This window comes from Neomonachus schauinslandi, chromosome 1 (genome assembly GCF_002201575.2).
Source record: "Neomonachus schauinslandi chromosome 1, ASM220157v2, whole genome shotgun sequence".
NCBI classification, from domain to species: Eukaryota; Metazoa; Chordata; class Mammalia; order Carnivora; family Phocidae; genus Neomonachus; species Neomonachus schauinslandi.
In genome coordinates, this window is record NC_058403.1 from 110,986,022 (window position 1) to 111,002,177 (window position 16,156).

General features: G+C 40.4%; 1 protein-coding gene across 2 annotated transcripts in view; it reads right to left on the reverse strand.

Annotated features, from left to right (window-relative positions):
* RNF13 (ring finger protein 13) overlaps window positions 1-2,671 on the reverse strand; it is a 169,388-nt gene extending 166,717 nt beyond the window's left edge. Inside the window, exon 1 of one of the 2 annotated variants that reach the window (XM_044920294.1) lies at window positions 2,467-2,671. The gene's annotated coding sequence lies outside the window, so the exon portion shown is untranslated. Of the gene's footprint in view, window positions 1-1,849; window positions 2,030-2,466 lie in introns of those variants that run through there. The other variant, XM_044920291.1, reaches the window with a different exon arrangement.
* Window positions 2,672-16,156: the final 13,485 nt, after the last annotated feature.

Below are 16,156 nucleotides of genomic sequence, written 5' to 3' on the forward strand. Positions count from 1 at the left end.
GCAAGAACTATAAAACATAAAATGCTTTAACTCAAAGATATAAACTTATCATACCCTTAGTCCTGCCTTAACTTTGTTAAAATTAGTGCCTGAAAAACTTCTGATATATCAAAAGAAGGGTGTTGAATGCTAGTAACAGTTTGAATGCTCAGGGAAATAAGCTTTAAACAAGGATAGATGAGAACTTACTCCAAGCCCTTCAGTATTAAACCTCACAAACCAAGATTATGTCCACATGATTTACTATTACACATGCAGACAGCACGCTGGCTGGCTTCAAATAAAGACAAGGTAAAAATATGTATTAATAAAACAGTTGTCATTTCTGACACAGAAATAACCGGGCTTCTACCCAATCATTTCAAAAACAAAACAACAAAAAAACCCAAACGTTTGAGGCTTAACTATGTAAAAGGTATTTTATTTCAAGTAATTCCTATAATTCTTCCCTTACTCACAGGTAATGTCACAGAATACTGCCACACAGTATGGCTGGACCCAACGAAATGTGGGATCCACTGTTTTGCCATAATCCACAATAATATGGTATACATTTACATCTTCCTCTTCATATACACATTTTTTAAAAACTGAAACAAAAGCTTCATAAAATAATATTTAGTCTTACTCCATAGGATGTCCTCTGATATTTTTTTTCTTTCTAACGTTAATGTCAATGCACTAAACTGATTCCAAAACCCATTAATAAATCCTCATGGGCTCCAAACTACAGCACTGCACTACACTTTTTACGTTCTGTTTAAATTCTTTTAACTGCTACGATTCCAGTTTTGTTTCTCTTCCTTGGAGCTAATCTCCTCAACCCATTAAAACAGGTACTTAAACAGATAAAAGCCTTGAAAAGCCTATCCTTAAATCTTGACTTGATCTGCTTCTCTACTACAACCCTTTGGAGGCACACCCATCTTACTTATTTATATTGTATCAAAAACTGCAGATGTTTTCCTTGGAGAACAACAGATCATTGTCGAAAGGAATGCATTCGTTTTCACTGTTCCTGCTGCATCACTGAGGAATATTTAACACTCAGGCAAGTTTGGGGCAACCGAAACCGACCTGAGCAGCTGCCCACGGTGCTGAAACGGAGGATGGAACAATAATTTTGGAAATTTACTATTGCCAGATTAAGACAAAATAGAGGAATTCACCAAAAACTAGCAGAAAACACTCAGTGGCTGCCACTGAAGTTGCCTGAGTGCTTCTGGGATCGCTTGGCTTCTGTGTCTGCCCACTCCCTCACTGGGACAGAGTTCTTTCATCAGTGGGGGTCAACTCCGTAAGTGTCCTGGCAGAGTTGCTGGCTTTAAGAGGGCAGGGACATGGAATCTGTCCCTAGTAGAGTCACGTCCCACCTTCAACCTGAGCTTCCAGCGGGGGATGGAGGGAGATTACAAAGAAAGGAGGTGACTGCCCTCCTTTTTTCAAAGGCTACACAGTCCCCACAACTTAAGCGATTTCGCCCGGGGACTTTGCGGCAGGTACTTGACCAAGAGAAGCCTTCCAAACATCTTCCCAGGCTCTTGCCACCGCAGGATGGGAATGTGAGAAGCGAAACAGATAATACAACAACTTTAGATACATACAAACTCAAAGAGTGGGGGTGGGGGTGAGCGGGAATCGGCCCTCCGAGGACAGAGGCTTTTTGTTTTTTGTTTTTTAATCTTTTGCAAAAAGCCTCATTTCCTCCGCACCCAGCCTGGGGAGGAGCAGCAAAGACCTCAGCAGCGGGGCCGCCACAGAGGGCCGGCGAGGGGGTGTGTTCTCCCGGCCAGGCCCCGAGGGGGGACAATCCCCTGCCCGGCTACCGAGAGGCCAGAGAGGCTCTTACCTGGAAGCCCGACCCCGCAACACAAATAGGCTCGCCCACCGCGTCGCTGCGGAGGTCCCTACCCTGACTTCATGACTGAATATCCGCACCGACCCCCACAGCCGGAATCCGAGTGGGGACAACAACACCGAGGCTAGACGGAAGTCCCGCCCCACACGCCTCATTGGCCGGCACCCGAAGACAAAGAAAAGCCATTGGGCCACAGAGCTGTTTGCTAAGGCCCCTTCCCACTCTCACACCGCGCCTCGCTGCTTGCTCCAGCTGGCAGGAAAAAAGCCCAGTTCGTGGAGTCGCGTTCTTGGCCGCGTGATCCGTCTTCCCGGGAAGGAAAGAGAAGGGTAGGCCGGGCTTCTGCAGCGCAGCTGAAGGATCCGCTTTTTGTCAGGGGAGGGGGCAGGCTGGCCGAGGGAACTGGCTATGGAAGCCCCCCACCACCACCATTTGCTCCCAGCAGTGGAGGCCGTGGGGTCTGGAGGGGACCGTACCGAGCGGCCAGGGCCGGCCGGCTTGGTCCGCTCTTACTTTGGGACGAAGGCAGCCCGAGACCCAGCTGGCGGGCTGCCCCTGGGCGGGGCTGGCTCTGGCACCGACGAGGCTCTTCCCTGCACCACACTCACCCGACCGGCTGAAGGAGCGAGGACGAAACCTCATCCCCTCTGCACGGTGTCCAGGCTGAGGTCCGGATGGATGGGACCGAGACCCACCAACGCCTTAGATAGAGTCCGGGTCGCGTTGTTAGAGATGCCAGCAGCCCGAAGGCTGAAAGCTAGTACCCGGACGCCCGGCTCGGAGCCGTGCTGACGTCAGCACTCTGGGCCTGACACGCGCCATCCCCGGGACTCAGCAAAAGTCAAACCGTGTGATTAAGCCCTAGGTCAGCCTTTTAAAACCCGAGCCTCCTTTTGGCGAGCCAAAAAATCCCGCCCCCTACTGCCCTTCTGATTAACCTTCTGCCTACCGGGTATTCCAATCTTAAACCAAACTACTTTGAAACTTAAATTGCCTGGATTGGAACCACAGCACTGATTAACCAGTTGCCAACTAGCCACTTTAAAGAGGCAATGTGGCTTATGTGACGATTGCAAAAAGTCCTGAATTAGAATGCCAGGAAACCAAGATTCTGGTCCTGCTTCTGCTTCAAAATAAGGTGCCTTTAAAAGTCCATTACAGACTTCACAATCTTCGACCTTATCTTTTAAACAACGGAGGTGCTAGAGAGGGTTATCACATAGAAACACCTGTAGAACACCACTGATGTAACTTGTAACCCTGATTGTTCTGGGGATACCTGAGTGGCTGGGACACAGGAATGGGAGGATAACTTTCCCTATTGTGTATGCTTTTGTGCCCTTTGAATTTTGAATATTGTGAATATCATGTACTCAGATAAAACTTAAACCCCCCCAAATTAAAATTACAGTAAAATAAAATTCAATAAAGGCCAACAGAGGTACTTTGCTCTCTTACGTACCTTATGACTGTATATACTATATATTCTTGGGTTTTCATCAGTTGTGAAGACATTCAATACTTAATACACAGACCTGCCTTTTACAAAGTCATAAAAATCAGAATTAGGAGGGGAGGGAGGAGCAAACAAAATCAGAATTGGAAATATTACATAAAGGCTAGTGTAATTAATGTAAACATAGTTACAATATCTATAAGCATTTCATTTAGTCATCTCAAATTGGTTTTATGTTAAATCAGATTTTTTTAAATTTTTTTTTAAGATTTTATTTATTTATTTGACAGAGACACAGCAAGAGAGAGAACACAAGCAGGGGGAGTGGGCGAGGGAGAAGCAGGCTTCCCGCTGAGTAGGGAGTCCGATGCAGGGCTCAATCCCAGGACCCTGGGATCATGACCTGAGCTGAAGGCAGGCACCCCTAAATCAGATTTTTTTGAACGACATCAAAAAAGCAAAAAATAATAATGTCCATATTCTACATGTTAAAAAAAGGAAAAAACAGCTTTGTTTATTCCTTAAAGTACCTTGAGTACAGAACATTTTTTTAAGATTTATTTTAGAGAGACAGCACATGTGCACATGAGTGGGGGGAGGGGCAGAGGGAGAGAGAATCCTCAAGCAGACTCCACGCTGAGTTCAGAGCCCCACTAAGGGCTCCATCCCAGAACCCTGAGATCAAATATGAGCCGAAATCAAGAGTCGAGGCTCAAGGGACTGAGCCACCCAGGAGCCCTGAGTACAGAACCTTTTAATCTGACTTTATTCTTCTCTTCAGATCACAATAGGTATAGTTCTCTCAGTTATGAACAAGGTAATGTGCTATTTGCACTGCATTTACGAAGAAGAATTGTGCTACACCCTGCAAAAGCAGTTATTCTCCCCGCTGTGATGAATGAAGACAAACTGGAAGAAAACAGACTGGGAAAAAGTGCCAATTTTTTTTTTAAGTATGTTAGTAAGATTGATAGATATCTTAATAGTGGTTTCAAGAACATGAAGGGTTAACATGGCACATGATACTAATAGTCACTAATTATCTCCTTATAAAAACAAATAAAAGAAAATGAGCTTTTAGAACTTTGTGTCTGACAGGTTTTATTTTACATCCTCCTAAAAGTATAAACAGATAGCATGTGAAATTGTAGCATTTCTACCTCCAAAATATTGTAAGACAGCAACAACAACTAAAAAGACAGAATACTAAATAATTGTCTAAAATGGCTTAGAAGTTTTCTCCCTAAATAGTGGCAAGAATGGAGTGTTTTAAGTGCTGAGATCAACTAGAGATGTTAAAATGACTCTAAACATTATTATACTTAGAATCAGAAAAAATGGTAATTTTAGAATCAGATAAAAACCTATTTTCATTTTGAACAGAAAATAAAATTATCACTGTGATAAAAGAAGGAATAGAAGCCATAAAAAATCCAGAGGAATTCATATATGTAGGAGTAGGCACCTTTGAAAACCAAAAAGAACTAAAAACTGTTTTAGGGAGTTTTGGTCCAAAGATTAGAAAAGACTCCCAATTCTTTACCAAGTTCTAAACTAATAAGTTCATCTTGTAAGATAGTAAGTGAAAAGTTCAGAACACAAAAGGACAAGTATCAGTCTGAAAGGCTTTTCAACAAAGCTTATTTGTTTTCAAGGAAATTGAAAAAGATCAGACCAAAAAAAAAAAGTGTTTCAGGTTAAATGCCTTAAAAATAATCTGGTCATTGTTTCCCTTGGGATGAGTTGCCTCCCTTTCTTTATCTAAGATGAATGACAGGGGTGACTGGGTGGCTCAGTTGGTTAAGCACCTGCTTTTGGATCAGGTTATGATCCCAGGGTCTTGCATTGGGTCCCCACATCAGCCTCCTTGCTCAGCGGGGAACCTGATTCTCCCTCTGTCTGCTGTTCCCCCTGCTTGTGCGCTTGTGCTCTCTCTCTCTCTGACAAATAAATAAAATCTTAAAAAAAAAAAAAAAGATGAATGACATACAATTTGAATTTTTCCTTTCTTATTTGGGACACTGAGAAGCAATCTTCCTCCATTTGCTAACAAAGTTATTACAAAATAAGCAAGCAAAAATTTATGTGACATAATGCTATATAAAGATGTAAGAACTCAGGAGTGTGAATTAAGGCAGTCATTTTTGGAAATAATTTGGTATTATCTGGAAAGGCTGAAAAAGAACATTTTGTATGACACAGCAATTCCAGCCCAGGAAATACACCCTAAAGAAACAAAGGGCGCCTGGGTGGCTCAGTCATTAAGCGTCTGTCTTCAGCTCAGGTCATGATCCCAGGGTCCTGGGATCGAGCCCCGCATCGGGCTCCCTGCAAGCCTGTTTCTCCTTCTCCCACTCCCCCTGCTTGTGTTCCCTCTCTCGCTGTCTCTCTCTCTGTGTCAAATAAATAAATAAAATCTTAAAAAAAAAAAGAAAAGAAAAGAAATTCACATCTATTATAGTGAAATTTAGAGAAGATCAAAGAAAAACAAAAGTTCTGAAATTTAAAAAAATACAAAGGAATGGCAGCTGATTTTCTCAATAGCAACAAAAGAAACTAGAAGTTAATGAAATAACATCTTCAAATACTGAAGTAAAATAATTAAAATTGTCAACCTAGAATTGTATGCTGAAATAAGCTAGCATTTATCTTTTTTAAGGTTTTATTTTTCATTTATTTGAGAGAGAGGGTGTGTGAACGAGAGCACGAAAAAGAGCATGGGGTGGGGAGGGCACAAGTGGTGGTTGGGGGTGTGCAGAGGGAGGGACAAACATACTCCCTGTTGATCTGGGCGCCCAACACGGGGCTCAATCCCAGGACTCTGGGATCAGGACCTGAGCTGAAGGCAGACACTTAACCAACTGAGCCACCCTATGGTAAACCTATCATTTAAATGAGAGAGCAAAGTAAGAGACTTTCACTGAAAGAACTTCTAAGGGATGTCTTCAAGAAGTCAAAAATTGAACCCAGAAAGAAGGGGTGAGATGCAAGAACATATGGAGAGCCAAGAAATTGAGTATAATTTTCAAACCAGTAGATGTAAAAAAGGGAATAAAGCAAACATAATTACTCCATAGACTGGCAGGAAAGTTGAGGTGGGAAAGGGGCATATTGTAGGTATTGTACATGGCAAATACAATATAGAGGCACAAGAAATATATCAATCACCCTCTAAAAGAGGTAAATGGGATAAACTTGTCAGCTAAAAGACAGATTATCAGCTATATTCTTTTTAACAAGATGTAATAACTAAAACTGAAAGGGCACCAAAAGGTTGATGGTAAAAGGAAGGGGAAGATATACAAAGCAATTAACAACCAAAAGAAAGCTGGTATAGCTTATTCTCAAGGCTTTCCAATCATTCCTTTCAATATTGCTATTTCCCATATCTAGCTCTTGGTCCCCAGGTGATCGTTGCTCTTAAAATATTCCCAGACTTGGGCGCCTGGGTGGCTCAGTTGGTTAAGCGACTGCCTTCGGCTCAGGTCATGATCCTGGAGTCCCTGGATCGAGTCCCGCATCGGGCTCCCTGCTCGGCAGGGAGTCTGCTTCTCCCTCTGACCCTCCCCCCTCTCATGTGCTGTCTCTCTCATTCTCTCTGTCTCAAATAAATAAATAAAATCTTTAAAAAAAAAAATATTCCCAGACTTTTCCTTATCTCCCATTCCCCTAACTAATAATAACAACAGCAGTAGCAATCCTGTACTGAGTTTTTTACACATTATTTGATTAATCCTCATGACAACCTTTGGTGCTACTAATGTGTTTTAGTCTTACAAATCAGGAAACCATGGTTCAAAGAAATTAAATAGCTCATACAACCTCATGCAGCTAGTGAGAAATGGAATAGACTTCTTGGGCTCTGGAACTGGGATTTGAATGCAAGTTCCATCCATATCAGAGCCTGAGTTCTGAGCTGAAATGACAAACAATAAGTAGCCAACATAACATGAAGAAGAGGGCTCCAGGTTGGACCCAAATAACTCTCCTGGGTGAACTTGGGCAAGTAAAACTTCTTGTTCCTCAGTTTTATCACATTCTATCGCTGTATGGCTGTCCTGCCTCAACAACACCCCTTATCCGAGCCTATCCCTCATTCTCCAACACCTGAAATTCACCTGTCTTAGATCTCCAAAGCTGTTTCCAGCTGTCATATAGAAAATTTTTAAATAAATGAATACAAGAGCATTAGTCTTGTTAAAAGTATATATTTTATAGGTTAGCTTCCGAAACCACAATGCCTTAAATGAAAATGAAATTTTAAAGATTTGTTTTTATTTATTCATTTGAGAGAGAGAGCAAGCAAGCATGCGAGTGAGAGCAAGAGCAGGGGGAGGAGCAGAGCGAGAGGGAGAAGCAGACTCCCTGCTGAGCAGGGTGCCAAACACAGGGCTCGAACCCAGGACCGGGGATCATGACCTGAGCCTAACAAAGGCAGACACTTTACTGACTGAGCCACCCAGGCGCCCCACAGCATTTTAGATACTAAAATGAATGAGTGGAAAAACGGCAGTCAAGAGAAATCTTCCTAGTATCCCTCAACTATGATGTCATGTAAACTAGGGCTTCTCAAACATTATTATACATAGGAACACCTAGGAGTTTGTTGAAAGGCAGATTCTGATTTAGTAGGTCTCTGATGGAGCCTGAGAGTCTAAAGTTCCAGCCAAGTACCCAGGTGATGCTGGTGATCCTCAGACCAAACTTCTAAATCATCTGTTCCTTTTTTTTTTTTAAGATTTTATTTATTTGAGAGAGAGTGTATGAGCAGGGGGGAGGGGCAGAGGGAGAGGGAGAAGCAGACTCCCCACCGAGCAGGGAGACTGACACGGGGCTCTATCCCAGGACCCTGAGATCATGACCCGAGCCAAAGGCAGGCCCCTAACCGACTGAGCCACGCAGGCTCCGCTCATCTGTTCCTTTTACAGGTTAAGTCCATCTTCTTTAGTCTATTGTTTCTTTTCATGTGTTTCTTTGCTAAATAGCAAGTTCAAGAAACTGTAAAATCTGATTTTTCGTTGCCTCTTTGGTTGACCCAAGAGGGTGTCCCTTACTTTCTGGCAAACTCTGCTATGCACTAATGAAGATATATTATATTTAACTCAATATATCTAGGTGTTTTAGGATTGCCCAAACCTGCATGGTTTCTTTTCCAGTTAAAATTAAAATCACAATAAATTACTTAAAAAAAACAAAAACCTAACTAAAACTGTACCTTAAATGAATCAGGAATAATATGAGGACAGGAAGGGAGCCTGGGTGGCTCAGTTGGTTAAGCGACTGCCTTCGGCTCAGGTCACGATCCCAGGGTCCTGGGATCAAGTCCCGCATCGGGCTCCCCGCTCTGCGGGGAGCCTGCTTCTCCCTCTCCCACTCCCCCTGCTTGTGTTCCCTCTCTCGCTGTGTCTCTCTCCGTCAAATAAATAAATAAAATCTTAAAAAAAAAAATATGAGGACAGGAAGTATATCGAGAATTAAGACTTCTACTTCCTTCTTTCAAACTTGTTTTGATTCTCAAAAAACTGGCCTATTGCAAAAAGGTCCAACCTGGCACTACAGACAAATGCTTTCTATGAAAGGCTTTTCCAATTACCAAGAACTATTTAGAAGTGGGAGACAACACAGTAAATCATTACACCTAATGCATATTCAAAATAAAGAGTACTAGGGCACCTGGGTGGTTCAGTCAGTTAAGGGTCCGCCTTGGGCTCAAGTCATGATCCTAGGACCGGGGATGGAGTCCCGAGTCCCACATCAGCCTCCCTGCTACACAGGGAGTCTGCTTCTCCTTCTGCCCCTCCTCCCACTCATTCTCTCAATCTCTCTCTCAAGTAAATTTTAAAAATCTTAAAAAAAAAAAAAAAACAAGGAAACAAAATAGAGACTACTAGTTTTTGTTTTTGTTTTTGTTTTGAGACTACTAGTTCTTAAACTTTTGGTAGATTGAGAAATGTGAAGCAAGCTTTGTGGTCAAAATAAGCTTGCCTCTTTTCATTTGCTAAAAAATTATTTTTTAATAAATCTAACTTTTAAAAATTCATGAATTTTAAACCGAAGGTAGCTCACTTTACCTTTATTACTCTACAAATGAAAAATGCTTAAAGATATCTATCATATCTCAATAGATTGTTTTGTTTATTTATTTTTTTTTAAAGATTTTATTTATTTATTTGAGACAGAGAGAATGAGAGACAGAGAGCATGAAAGGGAGGAGGGTCAGAGGGAGAAGCAGACTCCCTGCCGAGCAGGGAGCCCGATGCGGGACTCGATCCCGGGACTCCAGGATCATGACCTGAGCCGAAGGCAGTCGCTTAACCAACTGAGCCACCCAGGCGCCTGATTGTTTTGTTTAGATATTTTATCATTTTCAAGAAAATTAGGGATTGCAAACTTGAAATCACTATTTTGTAGGACTATTTTTCATGGAAGTTTAAAATATAATTTTCCTTTGATTTTCTTTATATTAAATTGGGAAGCAATTGACTCAAACTCTCCTTCTCTTTACAACAGTATAGAGGTTCCTCAAAAAATTAAAAACAGAGTTACCATATGATCCAGTAATTCCACTACTGGGTATTTACCCAAAGAAAATGAAAACACTAATTCGAAGAGATATATGCACTCCTATGTTTACTGCAGCATTATTTACAATAGCCAAGTATGGAAACAACCCAAGTATCCAACAGTAGATGAATGGATAAAGAAAATGTGGTATATATGATGTGGTATATATTATGATGCAGTATATAAATGTATATACATATATACATATACACACACATACACACATACATACATACAACGAAATATTACTCAGCCATAGAAAAGAATGAAATCTTGCCATTTGTGACAACATGGATGGACCTAGAGGGTATTATAAGTGAAGTCAGACAAAGAAAAACAAATACCATATGATTTCACTTACATGTGGAATCCAAAAAAAACAAAAGAAATGAACAAACCAAACAGACTCAAATACAGAGAACAAACTGGTGGTTGCCAGAGGAGAGGTGGGTGGGAGGATGGGCAAAATGGTAAAGGAATTAAGAGGTATAAATGTCCAATTATAAAATAAATAAGTCACAGAGATGAAAAGTATAGCATAAGGAACATACTCAACAATACTGTCAAAGCGTTTATGGTGACTACACATGACAGTAAGCATTGAGTAATGTATAGAATTGTCAAATCACTATGATGTACACCTGAAACTAATATAATATTATATGTCAACTAACCTTCAATAAAAAAACAGATGCCATCAATTCTCTCTCAACACATCAGTACTGAGCATTTTTCATACCAAAGCATATACTCCTAAGGTAATTAATATTGTAAAGGATCATCAATCATCCAGTATTCTTATACAGTACTATTTACCATGTGACATAAAGTTCTGTTTCTTCTTGTTTTGTATATATCATATAACACATATGACATGTATCAACATTTCATAAATCAGAAAACGTTTTAAAATCAGTGTAAACATGTGACTATTTCAGAGTTTTTAAAAGGAACCTGAAGTAAGGGGTTAAACTGTAATAGGGAGAATGCCACGACTCTAAATGCAGAAATAAGAATAAAGAATCATAGATTTCCATATATGAAATATATGAGAGATCAGAGGAATAAAATATTAGTCACTGATTGTGACATAGTCGTTTCCTTTTTTTACCCCACTACAGATCTGTAACATTTTTTTCTTGTTCTTTCTCCCTTGGTATGTGTCATCTTCCTATTTACTTGTTTTCCCTGTATTGAACCTAATTCTTTCATACCATTATTCCAACAAGCACTTCCTTTCCTATTTCGCTAGATTTGTCTTTACTTTTTCCATGCTTATCCCTACTATCTGACCATTCTCTTTAAATAGAGCTTAGCTATTTATTGCTTATTAATTATTGTCTTTGTCCCTCCCCACTATTCCTTACCTACCCTAACCTTTCCTCCACTCCAAACACACACACACATTCACATTAAACTGGAAGCTCCGTATCTTATTCACTGCAATGATCCTGCAGAGAACAGTGCCTGATACATAGTAAAGGCTCAGTATATATGTACTGAATGACTAAAATGAATGAACAGTATATCTTTATGTCAGATCAAATGTCTCTTCACTTCCATACCATCAATTTTGTTTGTACATCTCTTATCACACTTCATCCTATAATACAGTTCCTGGTCCAGGTGTGTTGGGCAGCTGCCATTTTCTATATTCATGGCAAAACCCTTAAGATCACATTCATCATCAAATCTTCCAAAGACCTAGCATATTGCATTGTATGTAGGAGGTACCCAGTAGGCTAACTACATTAATTAAAAACTCCCAGGGGAAAAAACTCAAAAAGAGCTTCTAGATCTTCTGGATGCTAAAACAAGTTATTCCTAGATTGCAACTAAGAAAATTTTCAAGTCTACTCTTTATCAGTTCAAGTTGTCCCTAGATTGCTAAGAGAGTTTCAAGTCTACTTATCATTTCATTATTACAAGGTAACTTTTAATGATATCAATCTACAATAATCTAGCTTGTTTATTCACACTGCAAGGCACTGACCACTGGGGATACAAAGGTGATTAAGATACTGCCCCTCCATGAGGAAGCTCACAGTCTAATGCGAGAGGGTGACACTGACATAATAAATGGAATGCTGTATAAAAGGTCCAATAGTTTAAACACATATGATGAAGTGAAGGAATAGAGGAAAAGGTCAACTTTCCTGGGGAGATCAAAAGGTCTCTTGAAAGGACTGAGTTGGGCTTTTTTTTTTCCATTTTTCTGTATTTAATCTAATTTAATTTTTTGAGTAGTTAATGTTTTCACATGGTTCAAAATTTGAAAAGAATAAAAAGATAATACAAACACAACAACAAATGCTGGTGAGGATGTAGAGCAATAGGAACTCTCATTCATTGCTAGCAGGAATGCAAAATGGTCAGCCACTCCAAAAAATAGTTTGGTAGTTTCTTACAAAACATAACATACTCTTACCAAATCATCCAACAATCATACTCCAGGGTATTTACCCAAATGAACTGAAAATTTACATCCACACAAAAACCTACACATGGATGTTTATAGAAGCTTTATTCATAATTGCCAAAACTTGGAAGCAACCAAGACATCCTTCAGTAAGTGAATGGATAAATAAACTGTGGTACATCCAACAATGGAATATTATTCCATGCTAAAAAGAAATGAGCTATCAAGTCATAAAAAAACATTAAAAAACCTTAAATTCTTATTATTGAGTGAAGGAAGCATATCTGAAAAGGATGCATACTGTATGATTCCAACCATATGACAAACCCATGGAGACAGTAAAAAGATCAGTGGTTACCTGAGGTTAGGGGAAAAAAAGGGATGAATAGGCAGAGCACGGAGGATTTTAGGGCAATGAAACTGTTCCATATGATACTATACCAATGGACACATGTCATTATGAGTTTGTCAAAACCCATAAAATGTACAACACCAAGAGTGTACCCTAATGTCAAATATGGATTTTGGGCAATGATGATGTGTCAGTGTAGATTCATCAGTTGTAATGAATGTACCATTCAGATTGGGATTTTGATGGGGGAAGCTGTAATGTGTGGGGCAGGAGGTATAAGGGTATAGGAGAACGCTATGTACTTTCCAATTAATTTTGCTGTAATTTTTTTTTTTTTATTTGAGAGAGAGACAGACAGACAGTGACAGAGATAGCAAGAGAGAGCACAAGCCGGGAGGAGAGGGAGAAGCAGGCTCCCCACTGAGCAGGGAGGCCAACACGGGGCTTGATCCCAGGACCCTGGGATCATGACCTGAGCAGAAGGCAGATGCTCAACCGACTGAGCCACCCAGGCACCCCAATTTTGCTGTAAATCTAAAAGTTCTCTAAAAAATAAAGTCTATTTTAAAAAAAGACAAAGAAAATAGAGTGAAAAGTATTGTTCTCGTCCTTGACACCTGGCTGCTCAAGTCTCCTCTCTACAGGCACCAAAGACTCCAGTTTCCTGAGTATATTTCCAGGGATTTTGAGGTCTATGCAAACTATCTGTACTGTATATCATATCTACAGATATGATTTCCCTCCTTCTCCCTCAAATGGTAGTATATGACACATTCTGTTTTGCACCTTTTTTCACCTAATGATTTACCTTGGAGATTTTTCCATACTGGTGCATGGTTTATGTCTCTTACCAAAACATTTTGGCTAATATCTTGGCAACGACATTAAACAACAATTGTGGTGATAATGAATATTCTTATTTTGTTCCAAAGGAAGCTGAATCTTAAAGGATGAATATGAATTAGAACTCTTCTGATTTTTTCTTTTATTATTTTTTGTTTTTTGTTTTTAATTTTATTATGTTATGTTAATCACCATACATTACATCATTAGTTTTTGATAGAACGCTTTTGATTTTAAGTAACAGAAACCAACTAAAGCATGTTTAAGCAAAATCGGGGGCATGTGTTATATAGAGAGATGGTGTCTCACAATTCAAGGGCAACAGAAACCATGGGAGTGCCCTCTATGTCCTGTGCTCCTCTTCGTCTGTTTCAGGGGCACCTGGGTGGCTAGGTTAACACTTACTGAGCACCTATCATGTGACTTACATTGTACTAAGTGCTGCTAAGAATAAAAAGAAATGCAGAATGAGGATTCTGTCATAGATCAGGAGGAATTTGAGGAAGAAAGCGTCTGCTTTTGGCTCAGGTCATGATCCCAGGGTCCTGGGATCGAGCCCCACATTGGGCTCCCTGCTCAGCAGGAAGCCTGCTTCTCCCTCTCCCACTCCCCCTGCTTGTGTTCCCTCTCTCGCTGTGTCTCTCTCTGTCAAATAAATAAATAAAAAATCTTAAAAAAAAATGCATATGTCTGTTTCATTCTTTCTTCTTAGCTTTCTCTGCCACTCAGTCACATTGGAGGAAGAAGATGATTCACTCACAGTCGCTAATTTGCATGTTACAGATCAAACCGCAAAGTCATATTTTCCTTCAGTCCAAAAAGAAAGGATTCTGACAGTTCCATTCTGGTCCAAATAACTGTGATGACGAAAAAAGGGTCACATTACAAACCTCACTGCTGGGGACACAGGTAAGGAACAAGTCCTTAATGACATAATTTTGAGCAGGGCATTTACTCTAAAGGCAAGTCTACTACAGCATACAAAAATACACATGTAAAAATAAACATGTATTTCAGGAAGCTACAAAGCAGTTGGTTGTGATTTCTTAAAGCACATGAGCTTCTTTAAGATCCTCTGGTGTAGGTTGGTTTCTCTGGAAGCAGAGCCTGAGACAGGGATTGAGATGCGTATCAACTACTGAGGGAGTGCACAAGAAAAACTAGTCAGGGAGAGAGTTCAGCAGAGCTGGGAAGAAGAAAAAGTGAGAAAGAATGTAGTCTCAGGTAAAGTCCAGCTGCGGCCTGATCTATAAGAATCCTCTGCAGAATTTTCTCTCCTTCAGATGAGAAGGCAGGCCTTTTGTAGCCCCTTGGCCATCAGTTACTGATGGGGGTGCCCAGCTTTTTTGTCAAGGCAGCTCCCATCAGCCGAGGGCAATTCCTTGGAGAAGGAGCCGTAGCTATGAGCTTTCACCAGTCAACAATCACAGCAGCTTTTGGGGAGACACTAAAACGGCAGCAACCACACCCTATGGTAATAAACTTTCTATCAAAACAGTGACCACATAAGGAGATATCCTGATGTTGCAACACTTGAAAAATATGCAAAAAGAGTTAGCTCTGTTGTGAAATCCTCTGCCCTTTTTATGTTTTCCATTTTTTCACATTTCTTGTGGTTGGAACACAAGTTGGAAATCGGAACAGAATCAACCAAGAGGTTAACACTTACTGAGCACCTATCATGTGACTTACATTGTACTAAGTGCTGCTAAGAATAAAAAGAAATGCAGAATGAGGATTCTGTCATAGATCAGGAGGAATTTGAGGAAGAAAAGATTTACATACACAAGCGAATAATCAGACATGACAGCACTAAACCAAGCGTATCATACCAGGAGGGTCTTAGAATTAAGTTCCAGTACAATGCTTACTCTATAAACTTGAGTAATGGTGCTTAATATCTTTGCTCATTTATTGAGGGGAGTTTGAAATATTTTCCACCACTGCTAAGGGAAGTTGAAGAAGATAACAATGGTAAATTTTTGTAAATAACATAAAGGCAAGGACTAAAAGACATACTATATGTTGTTATTGGGCAGATTCTATTACACAGAGATGGCAAGGGAAAACCACAGTCATTTGCCTACACATTCATCTCCCTGGTGCAAGTGGGCATTGTTCTATACCCCATGGCAGGATTAGAAATACCACCAGGGAACAAGTACACAAAGTTGTTATGGAAACCAGAATGCTTCAGCTCAGAGTTATTTACAGAGAACTTTCAGGATTATCACATTCAATAAAATCAAATCTGTTTTGCTTCACTGTGTGCCAGTACATCCCAATCACATATCTATTTTGAAGGGTCCTTCGATCAGCTGCACTTGAGTGAATACGGATTCAAGAGTCCCCTGGTGGTGGTCACATCACAAAAGTATAATTTATGTGTGGCCTTTCTGCAATTCATGTTTGGTGCTTGTTCACACTTGCCCCAACCATTGTCAAGTTTGCTGGCTTCTGTACTATAGGAACAAGGTGGCTGTTGACTGCCATTGGCAGGGAAACATTTCCTCCAATACAGCTGCTGTCTGTGTTGCCCAGTACCCATACAGCAGGACTTGTCTCTTCACTTTCTCTCAGCTCGACTTTCAAGCTAGATAGTAACAGCTGCCTCTGACCATCATTTTTGTTCATAATTGTGAGTTGGAATTTTTCCAGCTATCC